Source organism: Numida meleagris, chromosome 2 (genome assembly GCF_002078875.1).
Source record: "Numida meleagris isolate 19003 breed g44 Domestic line chromosome 2, NumMel1.0, whole genome shotgun sequence".
In the NCBI taxonomy this organism is placed as follows: Eukaryota; Metazoa; Chordata; class Aves; order Galliformes; family Numididae; genus Numida; species Numida meleagris.
The window spans coordinates 14,542,949-14,554,774 of record NC_034410.1 but is presented as its reverse complement, the minus strand read 5'-3'; positions in this window follow the sequence as shown (position 1 = coordinate 14,554,774).

Genomic DNA, 11,826 nt, shown 5'->3' with positions numbered 1-11,826 from the left:
TGTGGCAGTTGCAGGTCCTGCCTCCACCCACTGCCCTCTGTCCCACCCCCAGGGCTGTTCTAGCAGCTCCAGCTTGATTGACTTGAGCTGACTTTGCATTTAGATATCTTTGTATCACGCTCCAGATTCTGTAAAATATAGTGCAGTGATACCAAACTGGTCTGACAGCAATCATCTCCAATGCACCAGCTCGTATTAGTGCTATTACAACCCACATTAAAGTGATGCAGCTTCCAGACCAGAAGCATTGTGTCTGGGAGTTGCTTGCTTCTCTCTTGTTTGACACTGCATATATGGGGCTGAGCTGTGAGTGATAAGCAGGGCTTCATGGAGCACCAAGTCATATAAATGGAGAGTTGAGGGAAGAGGAGGGGGGCAAGTCAAACACACGTTGCCTACCTCTTCTAGGACACGTTTATCAAACACAGGGCTGCAGAAAGAGACAATGTGTATACTGGAAATTGTTTGTCTGCAGTAACTGCTCAGCCCAAGCAATCATGCCCCACTGAGGAGCAAAATGAGATGACTGACTGGGATTATACATACGGATCATTACACAGTGCCAAGGAGGTGTCTCTACCCTGTTTTTGCCTTCAGAAGTTCCCTCTTGCCCCCATGTGTCCCACTAGCTCCAAACAACCACTCAAGGCTTTCTTGTGCACGAGGAGCTATGGGGAGGTTGTTTGTTAATGAAAGATTTGATGCATGGGCTGGTATCAGTTCTCAGCTTTCTGAGAAATCATGGAATCACAGAATGGCCTAGGTTGGAGGGGACCTTAAAGATCACTTAGTTCCAACCCCCTGCCAGGGGCAGGGCTGCCACTCACCAGGTCAGGCTGCCTAGGGCCCCATCCAACCTGGCCTCGAGTACCTCCAGGGATGGGCCACTCACAGCTTCTCTGGGCAGCCTGTGCCAGGGCCTCACCGCCCTTTGAGTAAAGAATTTCCCCCTAACATCTAACCTAAATCTTCCCTCTTTTAGTTTAAATCCATTCCTTCTTGTCCTATAACTATCAGACTGTATAAAATGTTGGTCCCTCTCCTGCCTGTAAGCTCCCTTCAAGTACAGGAAGGCTGCAGTGAGATCTCCCCAGAGCCTTCTCTTTTCCAGACTGAACAAGCCCAACTTCCTCAGCCTTTTTTCATAGGAGAAGTGCTGAAGCCCTTTGATAATCTTCATTGCTCTCCTTTGGACCTAATCCAACAGTTCCACATCCAGTGGGGACCTCCTGTATTAGACACAGTACTCCAGATGAGAGCTTACAAGGGCAGAGTAGAGGGTGACAATCATCTCCCTCTCCCTGCTGGCTTCCCCTCTTTTGATGCAGCACTAACTGTTGCCAACTGTTGGTTGTAACACCAAGCTGACATGTTCAGGCAAACATATATAAATGGAAGTGTGTTTCCATATCTCCTCCTCATGTCAGAAATGTGTGTGTCTCATAATGTTAAAGTGATTAATCAGTGTCATGGACCAGACTTGATCCTCCATGTATGGCTTACATTGGCCTGCTAAAGAGCTGGAGAAAAGGGGTCACACATATTGCTAGGCCCAGTGTCTTAATGCCTCAGGTTTGACAGGCTGCATGTGTCTGCGCATGAATTTGACTTCATTCAGGTTCAGCCTTGAAAGAGCTAAGCAACATTAATTTACTGTTACAGCCATTGGAAGTGACACACCGAGTGTTTTGCAGCCTTGTATGCTCCTAATTTAGAACTTCTGATACAGAGATAGGCACTTTTGGCAAAGGCTGCCAAAAATACAGAAAGGTTGACTGACATTGTAAGTAATGCTCAGATGCCTGAAAAATTCACTCGATTGGACTAGATGATCTTTAACGATCCTTTCCAACCAAAACCATTCTATGATTCTGTGATACCTTTTGTGGATCTGTGCCCAGTAGTCAGGGGAGAAATCCTGAACAATAATTCTTGGCCTATAGCAAAACCTTGGTTACTCAGCAGATTAACCCACAAAAACTCAAAGCAGGGCTGATAAATTATAAAAATCCTGAACAGAGGCACGCACCAGTTTTCTTGTTTCCCTGTGGAACTTAGCGCCTGTCTCGGGGCTGCATGGGAAGAACCATTACCCACAGCTGCTGGGGTAGCAAGGTCTCACGCAAGCTGGAGAGGAAGGAGTTTTCATGTCTCCCAAGAAAACCGTAATATAACCACACTCCAGAGTACCCTGCTGTGGGTCTCTTCCTTCCTCTGGCACCTGAAGGTGGGCATGATACAGGATGCAAGAGTCACTGGACACAGGAGGAGGCCTGGTGCAGAGCATTAAGACACCAGGACTCTTGCCTCTCTGTCCCTGTTTGTGTGATGAGACTAAAAATCAAGTGATGTGGAGATATAATTCAGGAATTCGGTGGGCCCACTGGAGCATGACTTTCACTCCAACCACCTCAATTCTCGTATCTTGATTAGGCACCTTGGATCCTTGGCCAGTATCCTCTCTTTGGCCACTAGCCTCTCCTTACAGTCTTTCTATTCAGTCAGTCCTGTGAGTTTTCATACACTCCCACCCCAAGATGGTACTGATCTTGTGCATGCATTTACTCATCACAAGATCTGAGAAGAACTAGTAACTATACACAAGTCAATTTAGGACTGCAGAATCTTGACTTTCAAAGGAGTTTGCCTGCCGCTAGCTGAGTCCCCAGTATGTTCATTAGTAAGGCATGACGATGACTCAGGCAACCCTAAGTATTCTGATTACTTGTTGTACCAGCTTATGTTTCTGTGCTGCGGCTTCCCCAGCTGCCTGACTGGACAGGTACTAGCTCACACCAGCTTCTTTTGAAGATTTAATTTGCAGCCTGGATGCACAGCTACACCCAGGGCCACAACTGGATTTACAAAGCCTGGGAAAAGGCTGCAGAAATAGAGGTGCTTTTCTCTCCTCCCACACTACCATGCAGGGCTCAGGGCTACAGTTGAGCACAGGCAAGTGTGAATTTGGTTGGTCTGAAAGTCTGAGTGATGAAAGCTCTGTCTGAGAAACTGCAGCTCCAGCTGGGTTAGGTGTGCTGAGAGCAAGAAGGAGGATCTTCTGTGCTGACTTTGCCAAGAAGCGCATGCATTCAAATAACCATTTCTAATCCTCTTTTCCAACCTTTCCTGACAACCAGAGGAGGCTTTTCCCCCACTGCACCTGGCCCACTGTTCTTTCACAGCTGGAATTTGCCAGCAGGAGAAGGGAGGAAGGGGTATGGAATAAAATTGGTATGCTCTGTGGCCAGCTGCGTCACGACAAGACCTCTTCATTCTGCCTCCTCTGCTGCTCAGAAGAGCTGCAGGATGCCTCTGGTGCAGGACTGACACAATAGGCTCTTTTCCCATGACAAGCTGTAATGTGGCCAGCTTTCTGCTGGACAAATCTTCTTAGGATCTTACAGATTTAGTTGTTAATAAATCTGATGCAACTGGGAAATGGACATGGATTTATTCTGTCAGTGTTTTCAGTAAGTTGTTACTGCAAAAATCAAGATTATCTTAGTGAAGCAAATACAAATTCAGGACATTTTGATTTTCATTATCTTAGTATCTTCTGTATTCTTGCCATAGCAATAGCTCAGTGATGATGCTTTCCCATGATGTCATACTGAAGAGCCAAACTGCAGCTCTTCCAAAACCCACTGCCACATCTTTCTTCTTCTCTGATGTGTAGCAGAATTTTTGAAACTGGACTCAATGGTCAATTACAGCTGATTCTCCTGTAAAGAAACTTCACTAAACCAAAGCCAAGAGCACAGGAAGGCCTCATGCTTCCTTGTAGACAGCTGAAGTGCTGAAAGCCAAAATCTAGGAACTCATAAAGTCAGCTGCAAAATCCCATGGACTCAAATAAAGTTGAGATTGAATACCTATTGCAATCATCTGACAGCCTTCCACATACTGCAGCCGGGTTCACATCAGGCCGCTCTTTAGCTTGTCTTCCTATGCAAACATGCAGCACATAAAAGCCTTCTGGAAGACACATACATTCAGCAACGCAGTCTTGTGTTTAGATACAAGAGCTGCAATACAAGCCCAGTGATATCTCTTGTGTAATGCTCTGCTTTAAACATTACACTGGGGAAGATCTTCTGTGTCCATTCTGTAGGAAGCAAGGATTAAACTGATCATTAACAAAATAGGTTTTGAGACTTCTGTTAGGCAAAGAGTTGGATAGATGGATCTAATAAAGCTGGTCAGCGAAATGACATCATAAATATTGGTCTCTGACTACATGGGTATCTAAATTTCAGGTGTAGCTGCAGATAAGGCTCCTTGGTAGGGCTGCAGGATGCTCCTTTGACTCTTGTGGAAAACAAATTTACGAGGGCTGCTCTGAAAGTAATGCCTCCTATTTTATTATGTTGGCCCATGGCATAAGAGATGGATGTTGGTGGTGTAGTATGGCAGTAGAGGCTGAACCTTCCCACCAATATCCCATTACATTTTGTTGCCACGTGACAGATGGCAGTAGAGGGGCAGTCTGACAAAATGGCATCTGGCATGGAAGTATGTGTTAAGCAAAGGTGTGTCACCGAATTCCTCCATGTGGAAAAAATGGCACCCACTGACATTTGTTATTTGATGAATGTTTACGGAGACCAAACAGTGGATGTGGGTACAGTGATACCGTGAGTGGTGTACTTCAGCAGTGGCAACAACAACGTGAAAGACAAACCACATTCCAGATGGCTATGCAGATTTTTACGAGAACGGCATGCAGGCTGTTGTTCATTGCTGATGAGAATACATAGATAATAGCAATGAACACACTGAAAAAATAGTGTTATGTAGCTGAGAATTTGCTCTATGAAATAGTGTTATTATGTTCTTTGTACCTGTTGTAGTTTCCATGGAAATAAATAGGAGGCATTACTTTCAGAACCAATATGTTATTAACAACAGTTCTAAAGAAGATGGGGAGAAAAAGGAGGAGGAGGAAGAGGAGGAGGAGAAAGATGATGACGATGAGGTGATGGTGGTGGTGTAGATGAGAACCATCAAAGAGCAAAAGTCTTTAGCCAGCAGGGGAGATGCATTTCCCATGCACTACAGGAACTCCTATATTCTGGCATCCTCTCCTAATATTGGTCAGGAGTGTTTTGGTAAAGCTGAGAAGGCAAATTTCCAGGTCCCATTGCAGGAGACATGAAACAAATCCCTCAGGCGGATTTCCACTGGCAAGCGAGCAGGATGCAGCACAGAAATAAATAAATAAATGGCTATGTAAAACATGCTGGGAGGAATATTGTGGCTTGGCATGCAGACACCTCTGTCTAGAGAAGCCAATGCTTGTCAAGAGAATACACCAGGGGAAGGAGAAACTCCTTACCCTGCCTGCTATTCGGAGCCAATAACAATGGTGGGAATGTCCAACATGGATAGAACAGGCCAACTAATATTTCTAAAATCTTTAGCAAAAAGCTCACCCAGCTGCGTGCTATTTGCACCTGAGCCCAAGTTCCAGAAAAGCCCTCAGTGTTTTGAATCTATCAACAGCAAAACTTCTAGAGACCAAGATCCAGGCCTGAAATCTCTCATCCCAAGTTGGGAATCGTTTGATCCAAAATTTTGGAGTTGGCCATCTCTACTTTAAACACACCTACCATGTGCTGAAATATGCACCTTGCCGTGATCTCAACCCTACGATGAGGAACATAATATGAAAACGCTTCTTCCAGTGAGATTCTCTCTACATGGCACCCTGCCTACTTGCAGAGGGCACATATAAAATTGTGTTGTTGTTTCATAAGATAGAAAGGAGAAACTTCAAAGGGGTGGCAGCAAAGGCTCACATCAGTGTTTGTGAATACCTGATGGGAGTAGAAAATGAGACTGAGACAGGCTTTTCTCAGTGGTGCCCAATGACAGGACAAGAGGCAATGGGTACAAATTGAAATACAGGAAATTCCATTTAAACATAAAAAATATATATATTTTTTTAATGTTTTTACTGTGGGGCTGCCCAGAGAGTTTGAGGACTCTCTATCCTGAACCTCATCATGACTCTATTGTGTTACTTTCTGGAGCTCAGAAAAGCACCACAGGAGCTCTCTGTTTCTCCCAGCTGAGAGGTGCTAGCTTGGGATGATAGAGCTGGGAATGTTTCCACAGTGCTAATCCTGTGAAATTCTACCAAAACTCAGTTTTTAGGCTTATAAACAATTTAAATTACTGTGACAGCTTCAGAGTTGTTATATTTCGATAGCAGGATCATTATAAGGCTGAAGTAATAGGGTCCTTTCTGACATGATGCCCTAGGGAGTATCGGATTCCCCTTCTTTCCTCCTCCCCATCATACCCCAGGGCCAGGCCCCATTGCAGCGAGGGAGAGGGTGGATCACGAGTGCCACGGCGTGGGGAGGAAATTCTGCAAGGTTGCTGCCCAGAGGCAGGGGAAGCTCACACATGAAATTGCTGCCAGTCATCAGTTATGTGCAAGTTTTGACTGACTTGTGCAGTGCCTGAACTGGCAACTCAGCCCCTTCTGGTTTTCAAATTGTATTATGCAAGGAATAAGTTGGGATCCAGGGGTGGTATTCAGGATAAGCTTTTGATTTTGAACCTTGCTGCGTTCCCTCCTCTCACACATAACCCTGTACTTGCAAGCAGAAGCATTTCAATCAGTCACAGGAGCAGCAAGGAGAAAACAGTGCAAAAGTCTCTGATGGTAAAAGAAGCACAGGCAGGTTACCTATCCATGGGACTGCCTCTCGAGTAAGACAGGAAACACTCCATCCCTCCATAAACTGTGATATGCTCTCCAGGAGGCTTACCCAGGTGAAACTGCTTTTGCAAATAGTTTATAATATACTCTCAATTCAGTCCTGATCCAAAGTCATCAAACCTGATCCATGCAGCCACATCAGACAGTTCCCCTGTTAACTTGTAGTATTCATGCACCAGGGTCCTAGGCAGCCTGTCTGCTGCTCTGTGAGGCAACGATGGCCCACTGAAGCTTTGGAAATCAATTAGACCTGGCAACAAAAGTCAACATAACAGGAACACAAGACCATATTTTCCTATAGTGTTTCTGATGAGCAAGCTCCTAGACTACTTCACTGTGTGAGTCATCTCTCTAAGGAGGTTTAGGCAGGTTATAGATGGGATTTAGGGGGAAATTTTCTTAATTTCCTTTTGTGAAACTTTCCCCTCTGAAAATTCCTTCCAAGGGTAAAGAATGACCAACTGGCTCTGTGAGGAGGGAAGCTGCATCAGGATGGAGAGTAGCGTTACCAGTGTGGAGAGCCATTACTATCAATCTTGCAGGTGTCAGATCTTGAGGAAGTATTAAACAGTGGTGAAAAGTAGACAGTTGTTTAGGCCAGTCTGTAGTACTTGGTTTGGCAGCTCCCCCTTGGACGCGTGGTTTCGCAGCTAACAAAAGCTCATTTACTGAGAATGTGGACATATTGGTATATTTGGCCCCAAATTTTGTAGTTCTTCCCACTCACAGGCTGTGGCTTTACTGTCACTGCAGTTCTTTGGCAGCAGGTCCAGGCCTCAGACTGCTGGCTATTCATGTGCTTGAAGAGATTTTCTGGGAAAAACTGCATTTGTCCTGACAAGGAGGGAATGGTCACAGAAGAGCTATGTGAGTCCCTGCTGGTGAGACTCTGTCTGACTGCGGGCAGCCAGCAGAGAGACCTGACTGAGGCCCTGCAGTCTGGTGCCAGCCTTTTGCTACCACCCTGCTGTATCCCCAGCGCAGAAAACTCAATCCCCTGCCCACCAGCTCAGGCTCTTGGGGAGCTACACTCAGCCTGTGCCACCACCCCAGGACAATATGACCTGCAATGGGGGCTGCTGAGTCTTTCTGAAGGCAAAACCCAAGACTTTGGGTGGTCTGTTGGAGAAGAAACAAACAAGATGTGCTGTGTTGATCTGTCTTTTGCATGACTGATCGTTCCTATCCCCAAGACAATGCTGCTCACACAGAAAAATGACTGTGTGTAAAGAAGGAGCTGCATTTCACAATCAATAAATGACTGCCTTCCCAATCAATAAAAGAATAATACAGCCTATTTAGAAATGATATTTAACTAGAACATTTCAACAAGGTATTAAAGTAACACGACTTTGGGCAAATGCAGGCCAGCAGCAAATATGCAGTGAGTGGATTAATAGCTAAAATAACAGGAACGCTCTCCCATGTATTACTGAAATATGTCTACTTAGTGAGTATCTTAAGTGTTGAACTACTGTGCACACCTTCTTACTGCTTTCAAAACCACAATTTTTCATCTATTGATACATCTAATTTCAAACAGAAAAGCCCATTCTTGGCTCACTGCTCTTATTATTTTATGGGAACTGGAGCTGTGAAATTACAGTTCCAGTTTTTAATGAAATGCAATAGTCTGCTCTCAAATGAATGGCTTGAACTGGTTTGTGCTGATGTAATCTAGACTGAATCCTGTGTTTATAGAAGCTTAGTGACATGCTGGTTTGCATTGGACATCACTGAAATAGGATCTTCCTTCAGTTCCCGTTTTCAGTACCCCACCTTCAAGTCAATTAGTGGTGGGTACCAGTTTGTAATATATGCCAAAAAATACCCTGATACAGCAAAGCTTTAGTATCTAGTTAAGCTTGTGCTTACTTTTCTGAGTGCAGAATACGTGCAGTAAGGTGCTTCACCAGATTGGACCCCAAATAAAAACTCTGAGAGAGGAGGTAAAGCACAGACAAATATGGGTGGAGAAATAGGAATTCTACCCTTTTTTCAATAGAGTTTATTGGAGTGTGATTCAAATGAGATCCAAAAGTTCCCCAAATGTGGTGATGGCAGTCAGAGCTGGCATGGGGGCTGGGTGTCACCAACCGGCCCCCCTGAGCTGGGCAGCACAAACAAAGAACAAAATGCATGTAACCCATAGAATAAAGGACTTAGTCTCAAATAGACATAATTTTTACTGAAGAAGGTGTTGATGAATTTTGTTTTTCATTTTCCATCCTACTCTGAATAATACCCATGTTCCCGGTACTACTGGATACTTCCTCCAACTCTCCTCTTCTCAGAGGGCAGAAAGAGAATTTAGGGCAGGAAATCTCTAGAGACAGAGTTTCTAGGGGAGATCAACTGTTACAAAAAGATGCAACAGGCTTGTATGAAAATGCTTCAGCAGAAAACCCCCATTCTTTCTTACTGCGTCGAAGAACACAATCTGACTAAAGGAGCGTCCACATGATGCAGAATTCAGTCTAAACTCCAGGACCTGGAACCCACTCCTGGACATGTTACAGTGGAAAGAATGTTAATGACAAAAAGGGAACACATAAGCATGAAAATAAATTCCCTATTACAGCCACTTTTTGCCATGTGTCCTAAAGAAATGCTCCACGCTTAAAAATATTTTTAAAAGTTAAAAAGGCATTTGGAACAGAGTGGACATCCCGAACAGATTAGCTTAACGTGTTGTCAAAAATACAAATAAAAAGTGTTACTTCATAAAATAGTGGATTTGTTTGCTGGCATTGCATACGCTGCTAAACACAGCCCCTTTGGTGAGCATTTCCTGATAGTCATATAACTTCCTGGCGGCGTTTTTGTTGTTGTTGTTTTTTTCTTTTAAATAAATTAACAGTCAGGCTACTGTCTCCGTCATGTGGAACAAAGCTGAATGCTCCCTATGCTGTTTACATGAATGACTTCAGAGGAAATGTTCTCACGTTGGCATCGTTGAGCCACAAAGGTTCATTGAGATCAGACTGAAAGGTGGGCGCTGTGCAGCCTCCCCCAGCTGTCCCGCTGGCACCATTAGGAAGAGAGCTTCCGAGCTGCTGGAAACATCTCATGGGTGGATTTAAAGGAGAACTCAAATTTCCTGATTGGACTCCACACACTTTGTTAATGTGATATCTTTGAAGTACCCCTGGGAAGACCCAACGACTGAAATCTCTAAAGCAGGCTGCCCACCCCAGGTGATATCTGTGTGCGCTGGCTGCATTACCCCTGCCACCCAAATAGGTTTCACGAAGGCAGCTGGGAACAAGAGAAAGCTTGCTGGAATGGTCCGAAGCATAGCACACAGTGTTCCTAAGTTGCTCTGACTTCACCTCAACTAGTGTGCACTGAACCTTCTGTTCCTACACAAATCCAGATGTTTGATCTTATTCTCCAAGTTGTCCCCATGGAAAGGCATAGCCCCATGGAGTTCTAACACCAATTTGCAATGCACTAAGCTGCACCAGGTATAAATATGGGATGAATCTATCCCTTTCTTCCTCTTCTCAGGATCTCCCAGATATAATGAGTTTAATCTAATTTTCCCCACTCAGACTTCAAGTCAGAGACCATGACTGCAAATAAGACTGCTGCAGGTATCCAGTCTACCCCAGTGTTGCTATCTGAGATAGCAGCAGCATTTTCTTCATGGTTCTGAAAGTAGCCAAGGTGCTGTCGTTCCCACTCCATCATGGCTTTGTGGCTCCTGGGACCTCAGACTGCATCCCTGGAGCTAGGTATTGCCACAGTGACCATAGAGATACCTTCACTTTTTTTTCAGACCACTTATGTCCTCTTTGCAGCACTGTGCTGCTGGTCAGTAGAAGAAAATTGTTTGCTTCTGGAATTACGGCAGTATATTACAACCTAGTTAGCTGATTGGGCTGCAGCACTTTGAATCTCTTTTGCCTTTCCGTTTCATGTTTCTTTGACAATATTTCTCTGGTTCCTCTTAGTGCACCTCCACTGTTGTAAGATTTGGATCATTTGGCACAACTCCAGGCCTACAGAAACTAGACGTTTGAATGCAAATTCTGTTAAAATTGCATGTGTGCAGGGCAGACAGAGATCTTGTGCAACCAGTGCCCTTGGAATATCCCCCAAAGAGAAGGGAGAGCTGCAGGTGGGTGGCCACAGTACAGAGAGAGGGCCTTGCCCCCGAGTCCCTACGTCCCTGATCTGTGGGTGTTGCAATGTACCTGGAAATACTGCTGATGTTATTTTAACTTTGTGAAGTTCATTTCAGTGCTAGAATTTGGACAGAGCTTAACACCGGGTCTCTCATTCATCTCTGAGATCCATGAGAAAACCCCAAAAGCTGGCCCGATGAACACATTTTGAGAGTGTACAGGCTTGAGGTTCAAAGATGTCCTTTGAACTGTCAGCCATTACATTAAAGCATGACAGGCTGAAATAACCACACAGCCAGAAAGATGGATTTTCATTCAGTCTCAAATGCTGTGGCACAGCACATCAAGGTGAGCTCATCAGTCATGCTCATCTCACCAAAATACAGTCTCCCAGTAAAGCATTTTTCTTCAAGTACATGACCTTCTCAGATTTTCCTTTGAAGAAGAGAATCTGGGAGCTGGGAGTCAGCTGGCCCTGTGCCTGCACAAATCGTAGCTCCCACTACACTCTGCAGGTGGCTTTAGGGTAAGAGTGAGGTTTCTCAAATCCAACACGCTGCTCAGTTTACATTTCGCCTCCCACGGTATCTCCCCATATTGCAGTTGAAAATCCCATCACTGAGAAGAGCTTATTGATTTGGCAGAGGATGAGAAGATGAGGCAGGATACCTACATCCTGACTCGCTGCCATGGCAGAAATTGTGCATTTCCTATGAGACATAGTATCCTGGTCAATAGAGAACCAGCAGGCTGACATTTCAGCCAGTGAAGAGACTCCTTTACAGCATCCGGTATCTTTTGGTCCTCTGATTTAATATTGCTCTTCAGACAAGCACAATTTTCAGCATCCACAGCTCATAAATCACTGTTATGAGAATCACTATTTAGTAGACCTTCTAGAGAACAAAATGCCCATGAAGGTCCCTGTTATGTGTTCATTTGCAGGCAACTGTGAACAATTCAACA